Source organism: Lagenorhynchus albirostris, chromosome X (assembly GCF_949774975.1).
Source record: "Lagenorhynchus albirostris chromosome X, mLagAlb1.1, whole genome shotgun sequence".
In the NCBI taxonomy this organism is placed as follows: domain Eukaryota; kingdom Metazoa; phylum Chordata; class Mammalia; order Artiodactyla; family Delphinidae; genus Lagenorhynchus; species Lagenorhynchus albirostris.
In genome coordinates this window covers 48,277,426-48,297,691 of record NC_083116.1, presented here as the reverse complement: position 1 = coordinate 48,297,691, position 20,266 = coordinate 48,277,426, and the positions used below count along the sequence as shown (strand labels likewise).

General features: G+C 34.8%; 1 protein-coding gene across 2 annotated transcripts in view; it reads left to right on the top strand.

The window, feature by feature from the left end:
- DIAPH2 (diaphanous related formin 2) overlaps positions 1-20,266 on the top strand; it is a 786,790-nt gene that overhangs the window by 476,902 nt on the left and 289,622 nt on the right. The gene's annotated exons all lie outside the window — the stretch shown is intronic.

Genomic DNA, 20,266 nt, shown 5'->3' with positions numbered 1-20,266 from the left:
TGTCTAAGTAAATATTTTAAACAGTAGGATTAAATAATCTATAAGCATTAATCGTAATTTTTATTTGGTTACTGATATAAGAAAAGCAGGAAGATAGTTTCCGTTAGCTTGTATATGACAGCATAGTGTGTTTTAATGACCTGCTTTTGACCAACTTTATTTTTTAGCGCTCTAGGTTATTGAAGCTTTCATATCTCTGATCAAATAGTATATTTTTTTTCAATTCATAAATACTTAAGTGTATATTATTTGCAAAGGAACCATACTCTGGGGCTGTTGGTGATATCAAAATGATCGTGAGATAGTTCTTGCTTGAATTTGTTCAAAATCTAGAAGGGAAGAAAAGACATATACACAAATACTTTATAAAACAAAGATGAATATGAGAAGTGCTACAGGAAAAGATAATGGACTGTGGTTTAGATGAGAGAGAAAGAAACTTTGAATGGATAGATAAGAGGAGGCCAACAGGGTGAAGCATGAGAATAGGATTTTTACTGACATGGAAAAGGGGTATGCTGTCCAGAGAGCAGACAATAGACAATATGAGAAGGCACAGTGGCGGAATGTGTTAGGATGGTGAAAGAGTCATTGACTATCAGGCTGAAGCAGTAAGGTAGCCATTTCAGAGACTTCAGTGTCATGGTAAGCAGTCTGATCTTGATGAGATAGGTGGCAGGGCATCGTTTAAGGACTAGAATGGGCAGAACCTGGCACCAGTGAAGAACAGGAGAGGAGGAACAAAAATGTCTCCAAGACTTTAATTCGAACGGATTAGCTTTGTTGGTTAGTAAGTATTGTCTACTTTTAGAAGAAGTTGAAAAGTGAAAGAAAGGAGGAAGGGTCAAGGAAACATTTTTTGAAAGTGAGGTGATGTATGTGGAGAAGTACATTTTTCCTCTTGGATAAGAAGAGTAGGCCGTAAATCTTATATTTGAAACTGCACTATAGTAATTCTGCTTCTCTATAACTCCGAGGACTTTCAGTAAGGACTCAAAAGCATATACGTTTCCCGAGTTTATTACAAACCATATAAACCTGTTAGTGTCCGTTGAAGGAGAAAAAAAGTGTGTCTATAAAACCCAGAAAGTCGTTTGTGTAATATTGTTCAGTGATCATCTCTGCCAGTCTGGTATTGTTGATCACATCTTCAACATATTTCTTGAATTTAATGAAGTTAATGAAATTTCTTTAATTCCTTTAATTTAATGAATATTACAGTTGTTGCTGTTGTCTTGTTGGAAGAGAACAGTCATAAGGGTACCTATAGTTTCTCTAGTCTCAGCCAATTATGTATTATACTCAGTTCTATTTGTTTGTTTCCTACATCTGGGCTTTTGGCAAATCCTTTCATATTTTTCTTTTACGATATCACCAACTTCTTTCTTCCTATCCATTTCAAGAGCAAAACCTCTCTGTTGTATTTTGCTTATTTCTGCTTTCGTGTAGTCTTCCTGCCATTGTATTCGAAAGACTTGCCAGAAATCCTCTTCCTATCTTTGTGTTTGGGCTGCGGCAATCCCCATTCTCAAGTTATTTTGACTAGTTCTTTTTATTTCCCTATGAAATTTAGACTCAGAGTTTGTAACTCAACAAGTTCTTAAGTACATTCTGCCTGCTTGCATCCCCCTTTCATTTCCTTCTAGTTCTCATGTGTTCAGAAGTATTTTCTCTTGAGCCGTTTTTATTCCTTTCTAATAATTCTGTCTCTGTGTACGATTTCATCCTGCATCATATGCCTGGAAATCTTACCTGCCCTGTCCTCTAAGACAATTGACTATTATTTGTCAAATCACTGTTCAGAATCCATTTCCTTATTTTTTTTTTAATGTTTTGCTACTAAAGCCTTAGAACAAAATACTTGTGAATTTAGTTTGCAAGAAAAAACAGAATGTGGTGTGAAAGGTCAAGCCACTTAACTTCTTATTTATAGTTAAATACTTTTCCTTGGTGTCTAAGTCTAACTAGTCTTTTTTGCTTAATACAGATTTCAGTCCTGTTTGAATCACATTCTGTCACCTCCAGTACTGTGTATATAGCAAGCATATCTATATCCACAACCAACCAGCAAAAATAAAAATAAATCAACACTATATATTAATTCATTTTCCATGATTTTGGACAATCTCCTTGTGAAATGATTGCCTACAAAAAGAAAAAAGTACCTGTCTTTTTAAACTGGAGTGATATAGATAAGATGAAACTAATTCAGTTATATAACTCATATTTCAAGAATAATTGTATGATTACTAATATCTTCTTTTGTTTTTTTTCTTATACCTTTGAAAATTCTCTCTTTATTTTTTATTTTTATTTTTGAAGTATAGTTGATTAACAATATTGTGTTAGTTTCAGGTGTACAGCAAAGTGATTCAGTTATATATACCTATATCTTTTTTCAGATTCTTTTCCATTATAGGTTATTGCAAGCTATTGAATATAATTCCCTGTGCTATATAGTAAATCCCTGTTGCCTATCTATTGTATATATAATAGTGTGTATCTATTAATCCCATACAGCTAATGTATCCCTCCCCCCTTCTGTGTTTTTTGATTATTAAAACCCAAGTACCTATTTTGATAGAATAAGGATCTTTTCTGTCTGCTATAGCAAATAAATGTATTTCAGCTCAGTACTAAAGTTATAGACCTCAAATTAACTGACAAAGAAAAAAAAATTACCTTGAAGTGAAAAGAAAACTGAAAGTAAGAAATACGTGGGATTCATGAGAAAACGTATTTTATAAATTGCCTTCATTCCTTGTTAAGCTAACCTTCTAAAATTGTGTGCATCTTGGACGATGCAAAGCTATGGTATAAACTTAGCATATTTTCCTAGAGCTCAGTAACTCAAAGATATTGGGAGAAAACACATCATTTTACATTAACACAGATATATATTATGGAGTGGAATGCAAAATTCACATGAATTTTTAAAATAAAACAGATGACTTCAAAGAAATTTCACACTTGCCGCAGATCCCTTGGGGAGCATGTTCAATCTTCTCTTCCATTAGGGGCTCTTGGGTGGGAAACGTTTATGAAGCATTGCCTAAAGAATTGGAGAGTGGTTTGGTTTTGCTTTGGTTTCACTTATTTATTTATCTATTTAGTTATTATTGCAGAGAGTGTGGGAGGCAAGCCGCCCTTATGAAGTTCAGAATCAAACAGTACAATGGAATTTTATTACCAGTGGAATTCATAAAATAATATTTCTCTCGTCATTTTCTTCCAAGTTAAATTATAAATCTGCAGGTCCTCTCATTCCTGTTTGACATACCAATGAGTCTTTAGAGAGAAAAAAAGTGGTTGCTATAGAGAATCTAATGCCTTTAAAATATTGAAAATTTATTTGATAAACCACCATTACCTTTTCCCTAATGAATAATTTTAAAGATTATATATGTATTTATAATTAGATATAATAGATATATAGATCTGTATTGTATAAAGCATTGCTGGTTTACTAGACCTAGTTTGTAAATCCTTCATTGTTTTTCCCCACCCTGTGGCTATCACTTTAACTTTCGGCTTTGAGGATTTTTACAGTTTGATGTAAAACCTCTAGTGTTTTATAGGTCAGCTCCAGGGATTAAACCAAAAGGGTTAGTAAAGTTTAATTAAAACTATTCCATTCAGCAGGAGAAAATTATATTAATGTATTTGAAGGGACTATTAATCCTAAGGTTTTGCATACCTCCAAAATGGGTTTCACTTCAGTTAAATTACTGCCATCCTAGAAAATAAAAGTTGGTTAAGTTTTCTATAAGCCGTGTTAATTTCTTATGATTTAAATCAACTATTATAAATTTTAATGACCAACCATACCTTTTGATAGTCTGCCATCTTTCCATGCTATATTAGTAACTCTGATTAGCTATTTACCCACTCTGACTTCTTCACAGGATTAATCATGATGAAAGTTTAGATTAGAGGAAATATTGTAGGGAAAAATCTATGAGATAAAGGAAAAGTAAAATCATAGCAGAGTTAAAAAAAAGTTGGGGGAATGCAAAAAAACAAAACAACATTTTCTGAAACTCCAGAGCTGGCAGAAGCTTTAGAGATCATCTTGTCCCTGCTAAAAGAGACCCAAGATGGCATTTAGTCCAAATTCATCATTTTACAGTTGAAAAACTGAGGCCCAGAATGACGAAGGAATTGCCCACGATCACACAGTCAATGAAGGTTTGCAGACCTTTGTCTGTTGTTTTATTACATACATTTCAGCTCCACTTTTCCTTCCTTTGTGGTCTAAAATATACAACAGAGATTCATGCTCACATATTGGAAAACATAGAAAATCAACTCTGACCAAATAAAAGATTTACTGGAGTATGAATGCCACTTCCTCTATATAGTACTCCAGTCTCTCTATCCCCATTTTGACAGAAATACCCTTTCCTTTCTCTGAGTCACAGCAGTACTTTAGCTTTATTAGTAATACAGCACCTGCCACATTTGCATTTTTTATTTCATTGTATGCTTCTCTCTGTACCTCCTAGGTTGAGTACCTCAGTGGCAAGGAATATGCCCCATTTGTCCCAACAGACTCAGTGCTAGCTCAGCATCTCAGAGAGAAGTAAATGCTCAATAAATGTTTACTACATTGAATCATTGTATATCCTTTTAGTACAGCAGGCGTATTTCAAAATAAGGCATTATGGGAAGTTGACAAGTTGAGAATAGCAACCTGAAAATTACTGTTTACTGTAAATACAAGAGGAGAAACAAGATAAGTTAGAACAAAGAAGACACCATGACTTAACAATATTTCCTGGTCCATATTTTACTTCTTTCATGGAGAAAGTTAAAATTGGAAACAATCGAGCTCTTAATGGAGAATATCTAAACTTATGGAGACTGCCAAACCATAAAGGTTTATGGTGAACAGTAAGGATTAAAAGTCTCATAGGAACTAATGGCAGCCAACTGTCTTAACGTAATATCTAACTGCTGAAACATCTTTAATTCTAATGACTGAACAAAAAAAATTACTTTTATACTATCTACTGTTTTATTGAAAAATCTTCTGAGTTATGGGACAAAATCCTACTGTTTTTAGAGCATTCAATGTACAGTAACTCATAGGACCCAAGATGTGAGAAAGTACAAAACCATAGGATGTCCTAGCAGATTTCAACTTTCTGTTTTGGAACAATAAATGCTGGAGAGGGTTTGGAGAAAAGGGAACCCTCTTGCACTGTTGGTGGGAATGTAAATTGGTACAGCCACTATGGAGAACAGTATGGAGGTTCCTTAAAAAACTAAAAATAGAACTACCATATGACCCAGCAATCCCACTACTGGGCATATACCCAGAGGAAACCATAATTCAAAAAGATACATGCACCCCAGTGTTCACTGCAGCTCTGTTTACAATAGCCAGGACATGGAACAACCTAAATGTCCATCAACAGAGGAATGGACAAAGAAGATGTGGCACATATATACACAATGGAATATTACTCAGCCATAAAAAGAAACAAAATTGGGTCATTTGTAGAGACGTGGATGGACCTAAAGACTGTCATACAGAGTGAAGTAAGTCAGAAAAATATCGTATATTAACGCATATTATGTGGAATCTAAAATAATGATATAGATGATCTTATTTGCAAAGCAGAAATAGAGGTACAGACATAGAAAACAAATGTATGGATACCAAGGTGGAAGGGGGGGATGGAATGAATTGGGAGATGGGGATTGACATATATACACTATTGATACTATGTATAAAATAGATAACTTTAGAGAACCTACTATAAAGTACAGGGAACTCTACTCAGTGCTCTGGGGTGACCTAAAGGGGAAGGAAATCCAAAAAACAGGAGATATATGTATACGTATAGCTGATTCACCTTGCTGTACAGTACAAACTAACACAGCATTGTAAAGCAACTATACTCCAATAAATTTTTTTTTAAAAAAACAACTTTGTGTTTTGGTCTAACTTTTTAGAAGCACAGAATGATAATAAACCAATGTTAACAGAATGTCAATAGAATTGACCTTACTTAGATGTTAGCAGTCTGAATAAAACTGAGTATACATTGTACCACTATATCATTTTAATAAAAAAGTTAAATTGTTTGTTTAGCTTTTTTTGGACCTTTCCTACACTATTTCAAATAAATAATTTTGCTGAATGAATTACATTCTATCATATTGACACCATAAAAATCTTATAAAAATTGAGAGGAATATTAAGTTTTAGGGAGTCTAATTCATACATTTTCCAGTTTGATATACTTTCTTCCTTACTCTCACCAGGTCACCCCAATTTTTTTTTGAGGCTTAAATTATTTTTATTATGGAAATTTTCAAATATAAACAGAATTACAGAGAAAAATATGATGAACCCTAGTGTACCTAGTATTCAGTTTCCATATTATAAAACATTTTGTTAGTCTTATTTCCCATCCCTACTGCTACTACCACTACTACTACTACTACTACTGCTACTGGTGACGGTGATAGTGTTTTTGCAGGTATATTTCAGCCTTTAAAGAAAACCCCAACTATCCTATCATCTAACTAGAGTTACTAGTTTATTATGCACATTATATGCATAATATATGTCTGACATATAAGGACATATTTTTTTTAAACACAAATCAATGCCATTACCATACCTAACATAATGAACAATTTCTTAACATTATCTAATACCCAGTCCAAGTTTCCTTGATTATTTCAAAAGTGTTTTTTAGAGTTAGTTTATTTGAATCAGGGTGCAAACAAAATGTGCACATCGCATTTGGTTTTTATATTTTTAACTCTTTTAATTTATAATTGTCTCTCCTTTTTTTGTTAAAAAATGCTCTTGTTTATTGAATAAACCAAGTTAATTATCGTGAAGAATGTGCTGGATTCTGAATGTGGTTGATTGGTTTCTTCTGGTGTTTAACTTTTTTGCTAACCTCCTTATTTCTTGTACATGAGAAATTAGAACTGGAGGCTTGATTAGAGCAGTGTTTCTTTGTTTTATTCTTCTTTTCTTTCTTTTTTTTTTTGGAAGCAAGTGCTATGTACTTTTTGTTGTATCACATGAAGAGACATAATATTGGATGTTCCACTTTCAGATGGTGTCAGCCTGATTTCTTTCTTATAAAGTTCCTTATCAAATTTCACCTAGTGGTCTTAGCACCTACGATGATTATTGCCCTGATCCATTATTTTATTAGAGGTTGCAGAATGGTGACTTTCTAATTTTACTATACTTTCTGCATGTATTGGCTAGAAATGTTCTGTAAAAGACTTTCCTCAGCAACTATTGGCTTTGCTGAAATATAGCTCATACAGGAAAGTTAGGCTAAATGCTCAATTTATTCCCTTTATTTGTCAGTTTTTAAAGTAATGGGTTGGTGATATAGCCATTTTCAGTAATGAAAATGAGGTTTCTTTTTCAGTATGGTTTTTCAAATATTTGCTATATTTTCATCAGGTACTGTTATTATTCCTTTTTTTAACATCTTTATTGGAGTATAATTGCTTTACAATGGTGTGTTAGTTTCTGCTGTATAACAAAGTGAATCAGCTATATGTATACATATATCCCCATATCCTCTTCCTCTTATTTATTTATTTATTTTTGATTTGGTAAAGTAGCAGGATACAAAATTAATGCACAGAAATCTCTGGCATTTCTATACACTAATGATGAAAAATATGAAAGTGAAATCAAGAAAACACTCCCATTTACCACTGCAACAAAAAGAATAAAATATCTAGGAATAAACCTACCTAAGGAGACAAAAGACCTGTATGCAGAAAATTATAAGACACTGATGAAAGAAATTAAAGATGATACAAATAGATGGAGAGATATACCATGTTCTTGGATTGGAAGAATCAACATTGTGAAAATGACTCTACTACCCAAAGCAATCTACAGATTCAATGCAATCCCTGTCAAACTACCACTGGCATTTTTCACAGAACTAGAACAAAAAATTTCACAATTTGTATGGAAACACAAAAGACCCCGAATAGCCAAAGCAATCTTGAGAACGAAAAACGGAGCTGGAGGAATCAGGCTCCCTGACTTCAGACTATACTACAAAGCTACAGTAATCCTCTTCCTCTTGCATCTCCCTCCCTCCCACCATCCCTATCTCACCCCTTCAGGTGGTCACACAGCACCGAACTGATCTCCCTGTGCTATGTGGCTGCTTCCCACTAAATATCTGTTTTACATTTGGTAGTGTATATATGTCAGTGCTACTCCCTCACTTCGTCCCAGCTTACCCTTCCCCCTCCCCGTGTCCTCAAGTCCATTCTCTACATCTGTGTCTTTATTCCTGTCCTGCCCCTAGGTTCTTCAGAACCATTCTTTTTTTTTTTTTTTTTTAGATTCCATATATATGTGTTAACACACGATATTTGTTTTTCTCTTTCTGACTTACTTCACTCTATATGACAGACTCTAGGTCCATCCACCTCACTACAAATAACTCAATTTCATTTCTTTTTATGGCTGAATAATATTCCATGTATATATGTGCCACGTCTTCTTTATCCATTCATCTGTCAATGGACACTTAGGTCCAATTTTTTTTTTTAAACAAAGTGAATTTCTTTAAAATAGTACAAATCACAAGAGGTCCAACACATGCATAGAAAATATATTTTCAACCTGAAATGTCAAAAGGACTTAGGAAAGAGAGTCATATTTTCTTACTGGTCAGTAATCTAGTCATTACAAAACAGTGTTTTTAATTCATAACATATAAACCCTATAATTAATTTTCATTTCTACAGGAAACTATTGAAAACATTCGTATCTTCAGGGAACAGTGAAAGGAAGCAGAGACCATGGCCATTTGTACTTGAGTAAAATGCTTCACTATAAATCAGCTATTTTTTATAGACTTATAGGCATTTGTTAGGGTACCTTAGCTTTTGCAACCCAGAATCTCTTTCTGCTAGAGAACTGTATGCATAGCTCATCTGTCTTACACCCACTTCATGGCCCAGCCTGTCTCAGAGCCTAGGCTTCTGTGTTTTTCTAAACTGAAATTCCCCCCTCTTCTCTCAGCCCTTTTGAGCCTAATGTATGTATCTTTTGATGGCCCTCTATGAAGCCTTCCCCAACTGCTTTGGCTTTCAGGCGTCTCTCACTTCCCCTCTTCTACCATAGTACTTACTTGAGCTTCTTAGTTTGGTGCTTGATCCTATACTCTTTTGCATTACAATATCCTGTACTCTTTTGCATCCTGGCTGCATCCTGGCATGATGCTTTCGGAAATAATGTATGTTATCATAGTTTGCTTTTTCAAGGGAGCATCTAACACAGTATTGGCATAGTAAATTCAGCTCAGTGAATGATTTTGAAACCTCCACCTGATCTTAGCTGCCATCTTTATTTAACCCCAGTGAAACTTTCTGGATACTTAAAATAGCTAAAATATATCTGCAGATACTTAATTTCAACTTCTTACACATTGCGCCCAGGTCTTCAATATGTTTTCTTTAAAAGTAGCTGTTTAAGGCAAAACTAATCTGTCAATAGGATGTTAGAAATCATTATAAATGGTTAGTTTTGGGGTGGGTTAATGGCTGGAAGGGAACATGTGAAGGCCTCTGGGGTACTGGTCACATTCTATTTCTTGATCTGGATCCTGGTGACATGGGTGTGTTCAGTTTGTGAAAATTCAGCTGGTCACCTGTGTGCACCAGGGATATATGCTTTAACAAAGCATTTTTTAATAGGCGGTCATTTGTATTTTTAAAATGTGTAAAGAATGATGAAAAGTGAGAAAGGTATTACGTTTTAATTCAAAAGGTCCTCTTGTTTTTACCTGTGCTTAGTTATAATGATCACATGCATTGTATAAATAACTGCTGTCAGAGTTGATCTGATGTTACTGTAAATAATTACTGTTTTTCAGCAAGTTGTATGTCACTTAAGGATTTTGTCAAAGTGTCCTTTAGTCTGAGAGTGGATGGGTACACTCTAGTATTAAAAAGGAAAAAAAAGTTAAGAAAATCACCAAGCACATTATATGCCATGTAAACATTCAGGGTGAATGTTTCTTTTCCATAGCTGTTGTCAATATTATGCTGTCTTGTATATCATTGAGTCCTAACATGTCCTGAGCACATCCTGAGGTAAAATTTTCACCAAGAACCTGTCACTACTCTCATTGTTATCATTGTGTCTTTGCTTCAATGTCAGGAAAGAGGATATGTGGGAATATTGCTCATTTAATCTCCTTGTGGATACAGTCTTGTTAGGTGAAAAATGAATATTCATACAGCAAATGTTAAAATGTGATTGACTCCTGAAGTAAAACACAGGGACATATTTGATGCAAGAGGTTTAGGGACTGATGTTAAGTAGTAATGTCAAGGTAGAGAGGGGAGAGTAAGGGAAGAGGGAAGAGTGAAAGAAATGAAGAAAAAACCAGCTCTCTGCCACCATGGCAGAATCATAGGAAGAGGTGGCTCCTGTCCTGAGTGGAGATTCCCTTGTACCACCAGGGGAAATTGGTAGAATCTGGTAAGCAACTTGGTTGCTGTCACTGCAGTTTTTACCACTACCAGTTCTTTTGATGGATTCATCAATAAGGATGAATCTGGTTTAGGGATATTAGGGTTGGTGATTTTGGAAGAGGAAAGAACAGTATCAGATCTACCTAATAAGCTGCCCCCATTCTCCATTTTTTACACGTTTCAAACGTGTCTTGAACAGAGGGGACTACGTGGCTGGGGTGATTTCTTGAATTTAACTGGGTCTTTTTCTGGAATTGGGATTCTACAAGTTGATGAGGTAAATTATAGTAAATAGCAAGTATAATATTGACTTATGCTAATTTTATATGACCCAAACTCCTTTAGAGTATTTCCACGTAAAACAGTCAGAATGGAGCTGGCATTTCTATTAGAAGAGTCATTGAAATAGTGAGGGGAAAAAAACCCTGACTCCTACTGGAAGCTAATAGCTCTGTGGCAAAGAATTCTGGTACAGTCATATCTGAAAGAGACGCATGCTAGAAATAATATGGCCAAGGATGAGAATCATAACATATATATTCTAGTTTCAACTTTTTTAGTACCTACTTGTTGGATCATAGTTTTGCCACTTAACCTCTCAGTGCCTTTTTCCTCATTGTATCATAACATTTCTTAATTTGAAAAATATAGATGGTCATATTTATCCCTCAGGTGATTATGATAATAAAATTAGATATTCAGTGTGGATATGCCTTAAGAGAAAACTGTTATATATAAATAATGATTTATTATTCAAGCTAGCATAAAGATATTAATTCCAGATGATTTTGATCAGGTTTTTTATGTTTGTTCGGCCCCATTTAAAAAATGAAGGTCAAAATTCACTTGTTAAATCATAAAGCACTCTGAAATAACATATGATGTCATTAATTTTCTTTTCTTTATATGTTCTTTTACTTTTTTCCATCTCATAGTGTTTTTGAAATTAGACTCTAAAAACGTGATCACATAGGCTCATCTCATTTTGAATGACATCTCCAAGCTCTGATGGAAGAATTATTATTCCACATTTAAGAGTTGACCATAAAATTTCCATTATCCTATTCTGATAGGATATCTTTGTCCTTAGTATGTGTAAACATGGAAGAAAAGAAAAAATGTATAGTTTTAATTGAATGTTCTAAATAATTAATAGTAAATGTTTAGGGGAACATAAAAAAGGTGTGAATTTAAAATATTATAATAACTAATACAAATGATAATAAAACATTTCTTTTACGTGCATTTTTAAGGAATGGATTCTGCTTGCATTTGTAGCACAAAACCCAAGGCTAATGTTTATGCTAGCTATTGCTTCTTCACTTAATTTTGCATTTTTTCCTAATACTAGTGATAATATTAACCACTACCATTTATAAAGGGCTTACTAAGTGCCTGGCACTGCAGTAAGCCTGGTTTTAGAGAAAAGGAGACTGAGTCTCAGAAACATTAAATAAAGTGCTCAAGGTCACACAATTAATAAGAGCTAAGATTTTGGCTACTTCTATATCACTTATTCTTTTCATTATAACAACACTGAGAGTAATATCAAAAACATAGTTGAAAAAGATATGAAAAATGAAATTTTTACTCATAAATTTAAGATAAGCTGAGAAGGCAACATAAACCTTAATAAATTCTGGATTTTAATGGGAAATTAATTATTACCATTAGAAACACCCAATGAAATCGTATAAATACAAACACTTATTGTTTTACTTTAAAACTACAGTAAACTGATAAATATATAAAATGGTATTGTCAGGATTTAGGGTTTCATTCAATTCATTTTTCCTTCTACATTTTCACAGAGAGTAGTAACACACCCTGTGGTGATGAACAAAGAATATCTCTATTGCTCACCCTTCTTGAGGGATATGGTCACCAACTAAACACTTGTTTATTTAATTCTAATAGTATAAGGACTTACAGTCCCTGAGTTGCACATTTGTATCCCTTGTTTTAAATATATCACTTTTTCTTCAGCTATCTATTCCATGGAAGTGTGGGGCATGCTGTAAATTAATTTGGGCATTTATTCATGTATCTTTTACTATTAGAAATCACACTGAATAGGAGTTCTTCAAAGGAAAATGAGTTATATCTTACACTTCTATTAATTATTTCAGTTAATATCCCAACTTAGAAATTCATTAGAAACAATTTTAATACATGTGCCATCCATGTGGACAAATGGTACATGGGCAGAATGTTCTCAGAAGACAAACATACCAAAAATATTCAACCTCATCAGTAATGGAAGAAATACACATAAAACAATAATATACAATTTTTCAGCTATTGAAGTGACAAAGTTTAAAAACAAACTGTCACATACTCAGTACTGACGCAGGTGGTATAGGGGCGATACATATGCATTAATGGTCCAAGTTCAAGATAATCTCAATTTTTCGGAAAGGAAAATGTATCAAGAGCCTCAAACTAATTGCAAACACTTAATTTGTCCTAAGAAGATGATCAGAAATGGGTACCAAGATTTATGCACAAAAATTTCATTTGTGGGTTTCCCTGGTGGTGCAGTGTTTGAGAGTCCGCCTGCCGATGCAGGGGACACGGGTTCGTGCCCCGGTCCTGGAAGATCCCACATGCCGCGGAGCAGCTGGGCCCGTAAGCCATGGCCGCTGAGCCTGCGCGTCCGGAGCCTGTGCTGCGCAACGGGAGAGGCCACGACAGTGAGAGGCCCGCGTACCGCAAAAAAAAAAAAAAAAATTTCATTTGTAACATTATTTGTAACAGTGAATAATTGGAAATATCCAAAAGAGCTAAGAATTAAGATAAATAATAAAATGAATCATAGAACATACATATAATGTAATATATTTTGAATCAAATGAAGCCTTCAATGAACTTTAATGACATGGTGAATACAAATAATATAGTAAATTCAAATAAAATAATAGACAATAAGATCCTAATTTTATTAATCATAATATACGTAACAGTAATATTTGTTGTCAGTAGTATTTTTGTGTTTTCTGTGTCTTCTGTGTGGTATATACAATTGATTCTTGTTACTTGTAGTAGTTGTGTTCTATAAAGTCATCGTAAACATTGAATTAGGGAATATTGAATCATTGCTTCTACGGGAAATACAGAGTTAGGTTCCTGCGAGCCTCTGGTCATACAATTTTCATCAAGCAATCAATATATAACCTTGTTTATGTATGTTTCTGTTTAAAGATACCATATTTAATATATATGATTGATTCATTAACATTGAACTCACAGCCAACAGCACTATAACTCACGCCCGAATGAAACCTATTTAACGTAAGTATATTCTCTGTAAGGCACATTACAGCCTTCCTGCACTTAGGAACACCAGACAGCACTTCAGCACTGTGCTTGGGGGTCATTTTAAAAAGCAAAACCACTCAAAGAAGCACAAAAATGAGAAAAATATGGTACTAAATAGGTTGCAAAAGGACACTTGTTTACAGTGTGAGAGCTGAAACAAGAAGTCACAGCGTCCCCTTGTTCAACCTCAGTTGGAAACATGCACCGAAGACAACTCAAATTTTTTCACCACTCTGCATGTGTGCATGTCTCTGAATGACCACAAAATCACTGCAAGTATTGATTGGGTTACAGATAAATTTCAGCAAGTAGGCAAATTCACAAATATGGAATCCATGAATAATGAGGATCGACTGTGTATTTATGTTTATAATCATGAAATAATTTTAAGATATAACTCATCATACAGTTCATTCATTCATTCACTCATTTCCTGAACAAGTAATTATTGAGCACTGACCATATTCTGGACCCTTGGGCTATAGTTATGAATAAAACAAAGTTCTCATTTTCATGGGAAAAACAGACAAAAATATAATTCCCTTCAGTCATGAGTATTATGAAGAAAAATAAAGCAAGATAAGAGAATAGAGAATGACAGAGGGTACTGTAGTACTACATATAGTGGTCAGGGAGGCCTCTTTGTGGAGGTGACCTTTGTCCAGAAACTTGATTAAACTGAAGTAACATGCCATGTTCATATCTCAGTCAAGGATACTTCAAGCAATGGAAACAGCAAATGCAAAATTCCCTGAGTCTTCTAAGTGGTATTGTAGTTGAAGGAGAGTAAGGGAGCCAGTGAGTGGTCGGGGAGAGTGATAGGAAAAGAGGTTGGAGGTGTAGCCACGGGCAAAAGCATGTAGATCTTGTAGGCCCTGGAATGGACTTTGGCTTTTATTCAGAGTCTGATGGGAAACTATTAGCAGTTTGAGAGTATGGAAGTAATGAGATCTGACTTATATTTAAAAGAATCATTCAGACTGCCAAGTGGAGAAATGGATTGCAATATGGCAAGAGTAGTGGGAGATCAGGAGACCACTGAAGTTGATCAAGGGAGGAAAGATGTTAGCGTCAATTAGGGTAACGGTGGTGGAGCTTATGAGAAATGTAGACTTACTATTTTTCTAAAGATTAAACCACCTGAATTTGCTTATAAATAGGAAGAGGAGCATGACAATATGATTCTTCAACAATGACTCCAAAGGCTGTGAATAGAGCAACTGAAATAAGATGGATTTGCGATCAGTCAAAGTGGAGAAGACTGTAGAAGGACTGGGTTTGGGATATCTGGAGTTCAATTTTGGTCATAGTAAGGTTTCAATACCTATTAGATATCAAAATGGAGACACCAGGTAGGCAGTTGGTTATGGGAGTCTGGAGTTCACGGAGATATTGGGGCTAGAGATAGATAGACATTTGAAAGTGATGAGGACATAGATAGTAGCTAAATCCGTGTGAGTGGATACGATCACCAAGAGAGTGAGAGTGGATAGTCAAGAGAAGTGGCTGAAATACCAAACCCTGGGACCAGGGATCCAGGTAACCAATAGGGTACTTTTGAGTGAATTAGGAGGACACCCATTTGAGATGGCATAAAAGTGACTCTGGACCTTCCAGCATGGAGAAGAATTTAATTTGATTGAAACTGTAAAGAATAATGATAAGTACAATGTTTAGATATGCTCTGTTAAACCAGTGTACCAGATGTTGCTCTGTTCTGCACATAATGTATCATTTGTATTACCTATGAAGGAGCCTTTGTTTTAAAGAAAAAAATACTAATGTAGTCATGAATACGTACACACAGAAAATCACACGCACGCACACACACACACACGTGCGCAAACACACGTAGATATGTATGAGCCCTGATAAACTCTTGATCATCACAAAACTCCATGCAATTGGCCCTCCAAATCCACGGGTTCTGCGTCCACAGATTCAACAAATTTCAGTCCGCTGTTGGTTGAATCCACAGATGTAGAGCCCGTGGATATGGAAAACTGACTGTACCATGCCATTTTACATAAGAGCATCCACGGATTTTGGTAACCTTGGGGGATCCTGGAACCAATCCCGTGTATACCAAGGGAGGACTGTAGATAGTTATTTAGAGATTAACACACATGAAATAGTATGCAGTGTTCTGGGGTTGAGAGGATCTGCAAGTGCACAAAGATTTATCACCAAGAAAGTCTTGTATTTTTTAATATGTATGACTGCTTTTATTTATTTTATAAATCTTTGGTTACAGAATCTTCTAATCAGAACTCTGAGCATATTGAAATTCTTACAAAAAAAGCATTGAGGAAAATGGACACCATTTTGGTGGCATTAAGACTCTACCATATGTATTCCTCACTGTATTTTTTATTGAGGTATGATTGACAAGTTAAAAAGGTGTATATTTATGTTGTACAATGTGATGTTTTCATAAATTTATGTGTTATGAAATGAATACCAAAAACAAGCTAATTAACAATTCATCGTCTCACAGAGTTACCTTCTGTGTGTGTGTGTGTGAGTGTGCGTGCGCACGTGCGCATGCACGCACATGTATGTGTGGTGAGAATATTTGAGATTGCTGTCTTAGCAATTTTGAGTATACATTATTATTAACTGTAGTCACCATTGCTGTATATTAGGTTTCCAGAGCTTATTCATCTTATAACTGAAAGTTTGTACCCTTTGATCAAAATCTCCCCTTTTCCCCCACCCACTACTCACCCCCCAGCCTCTGGTAACCAGCAGTCTACTCTCTGGTACTATGAGTTCATTATTTTTTTCATTTCACATATAAGTGAAATAGAATATTATTCAGCCTTAAAAGAGAAGGAAATCCTGCCATTTGCAACAACATAGATGAACCTGGAGAACATTATGCTCAATGAAAAACCCAGACACAGAAAGATAAATATTGCATGATCTCAATTATGTGTGAAATGAAAAAAAAAAAAATTGAACTCATGGCACCAGGGAGTGTGTATGTGTGTCTGTGTTTGTGTGTGTGTGTGTGTGTGTGTGTGTGTAATTTATATATAAAATTTTCCTTATACATTCATCTGTCAATGGACACTTAGGTTCTTTCCATGTCTTGCCTACTATGAATAATGCTGTAATGAATATGGAGGTGTAGATATCTCTATAAAATATTGATTCTTGTCATTTGGATATATACCCAGAAGTGGGATTACTGGATCATATAGTAGTTCTATTTCTAATTTTTGAAGAACCTCCATACTGTTTTTCCATAGTAGCTGTACCAATTTATGTTCCCAACAACAGTGTATAGGGGTTTCCTTTTCTTCACATCCTCACCAACGCCTCCTATCTTTTGACTTTTTTATAATAGTCATCCTAACAGGTGTACAGTGATAATCTCATTGTGGTTTTGATTTGTATTTCCCTGATGATTAGTGCTGTTGATCACCTTTTCATATACCTGTTGGTCATTTGTATGTCTTCTTTGGAAAAATACATTTTCATGCCCTTTGCCCATTTTCTAATTGGGTTGTTTGGTTTTTTGCTGTTGATTTATATGCATGTGTTCCTTATATATTTTAGATACTAACCCCTTATCAAATATATTTCCAAATATTTTTTCCTATTTTGTAAGTTGTCTTTTCATTTTGTTGATTGTTTCCTCTCCTGCACAGAAGCATTTTAGTTTGATGTAATTCTGCTTGTTTATTTTTGATTTTTTTGCTTGTGCTTTTGGTATAAAATCCAAAAATTCATCACCAAGACCAAATGTCAAGGAGCTCTCCCCCATCTTTTCTTCTAAGAGTTTTATGGTTTCAACTCCTCACCATATTTTTAAACATTAAAAATCCCTTCAACACCTACTCAAAATACCTACTTGTAGCCAGCAACTTTTTTAAAAAATATTGATTGATTGATTGATTGGTTTGGCTGCATTGGGTCTTAGTTGAGGCACGTGGGATCTTCGTTGCGGCGTGCGGGCTTCTCTAGTTGTGGTGCATGGGCTCCAGAGCACGCGGGCTCAGTAGTTGCGGCACGCGGGCTTAGTTGTTGTGAATCTTAGTTCCCCGACCAGGGATCGAACCCATGTCCCCTGCATTGGGAGGCGGATTCTTAACCACTGGACCACCAGGGAAGTTCCACCAGCAACATTTCATTAAAGAGAAGACTGATGTGTCTGTCTGTATATTTATTATATTTTCATGCACTGAAATATAATCGTTTGGAGAATTGACAGGCAGGTAATTTCAGGAAATGCATGCAGCTTAATTTTTATTTTTAATTTATTTTACTGAAGTATATTTGATTTACAATGTTGTGTTAATTTCTACTATACAGCAAAGTGATTCAGTTATACGTATATACATACATATCCTTTTTTCATATTCTTTTCCATTATGGTTTATCACAGGAGGATGCAGTTTAAACATAGGTAGATAAGTAGACAGTAAGCAAGGGTTTTGTGGTAATGATTAGAGTAGTGTCTTCCAAGGCCTGACACCATTGCCATGTGGCACTGAGCAACACTTTTTCAAAGGTTTTGCATTGCTAATAATGAAGTTAGGCAACTGTTGTTCCTGAAAACAGTAAGCCAACATCAGCCCAACTAATTTCTTTACTTGAGAAATACTATTTACCAAAATAAAGCCTAGAAAAATGAAATTCAGGTATGCACCTAGTAAACTCCATCTGTGTGATAGATAACCACCTAATCTTGACTTTGGTCTAGCACTAGAAGGTATGATCCTGTTTATGTTGTCTTCTCCTAGAGAAGACTGTACAAAAGTGATTACTGACATTTCATTTTTTCTGTCTTAATGACTGGTTTACAAAAGCAGCAATATAGGCTACAGAATTTTCCACATTGTCAAATCTTTAATAAGTAAACTAATAGACATGGAATTAACACCCAGAAAGAAACATATTTCTTAGACTTGAGGATCTTTTAAAATGATTTACAAACACAATTTGAACTCTTTCATTATGTAGTCAAATCTTATTTTATTATAATATCAAGTCCTCCATGATCTGGAATCTTACTTTTTAGTAGCTGAGGAGTCATAGCAGTGAGACTAGAAAGGAAAGGAGAGATTTTGGAAAAACTGCAGGACTTAAAAATCTGTTGGATTTGTGATGCGATGTGAGGAAACCACCAATGGGGAGGCAGTTTGCAAAAACAGTGGAAATGATATTTGTGTGCAGATATTGTATCCAAAAAATATATGTAAGAATTTGAAATCACCTGTATCTGGTTTTCAAAATACACAATTCCCTGAATGGATTTTACTTCTAGCATCAGCAGTGTCGTATCCCTAACACTTCAAAGTTAAATAAAAGTTCTAGAATTGATGATTTAGTATCATCAATTAACTTTGGAACGAAGTATAAAGAAAATAAGTATTTAGTCTGTCTGATCAAATTCCAAAACAAGTGTATAGCAGGGTCAAACAATTAGCATATTTGTATTTTGTGTTTTAGCTGTATTTCCATTCTCAAAACTAATTATTTCTCTAAGAGTTACTGTCATTTAAAGTAGTTAGCACATAAAAGTATATGCTGAGCCTTACAGTGATGTTAAAGGCTTGTGAAGTTCAAATAGTTTGCAAAATAAAATTTAATTTTCTGTGGATATTAATCATGGCAGAATTGCCTCTAAATACAATCTTGTATGAAGTCAATCACATTCATGATTTATTATATATGAAAAGAAATGTATATCTATAAACAGGCTTTTTTCTTGCCTCTCTACCAACCATAATCATTTGATCATCTTCATTCTGTGCCTTACCCTGGTCTTCCATAGCGTTAGAATGGGAAATGATTGTAATTAATAAGGCTATTTGCAAGATGATGTTTAGGACCATATTCATGTTGAAATGCTATAATGTTTAAATTATAAGCAAATATCTGAGATTGGAGGAAACAAAGAGCTCTATCTCCCATAAGGAATTTTCAGATTCTGCTAGAAATAGTTAATATACACTAAATCAATTCTACATCATTCTCCAGATCGTTAAATTCTAAGTTTGTGCCAACTGGACTTGAGGGAGTATCTACAGCAACTCTGTGGCTAATCAGCATTGTTCCCTTCAAAAGTGCTCACAGCCAGCTATCCACATGTGTGGGATACTCGCAGCTGTGAGTGTTCAGAGCACTGTAGCACCTGGAGACTGTCATACAGGGTGAAGTAAGTCAGAAAGAGAAAAACAAATATCGTATATTAACGCATATATGTGGAATCTAGAAAAATGGTACAGTTGAACCAGTTTGCAAGGCAGAGATAGAGACACAGATGTAGAGAACAAACCTATCGACACTAAGAGGGGAAAGGGGAGGGTGGGATGAATTGGGAGACTGGGATTGACATATATACACTAATATGTATAAAATAGATAACTAATGAGAACCTTCTGTATAGCACAGGGAACTCCACTTCGCTGTACAGTAGAAACTAACACAACATTGTAAA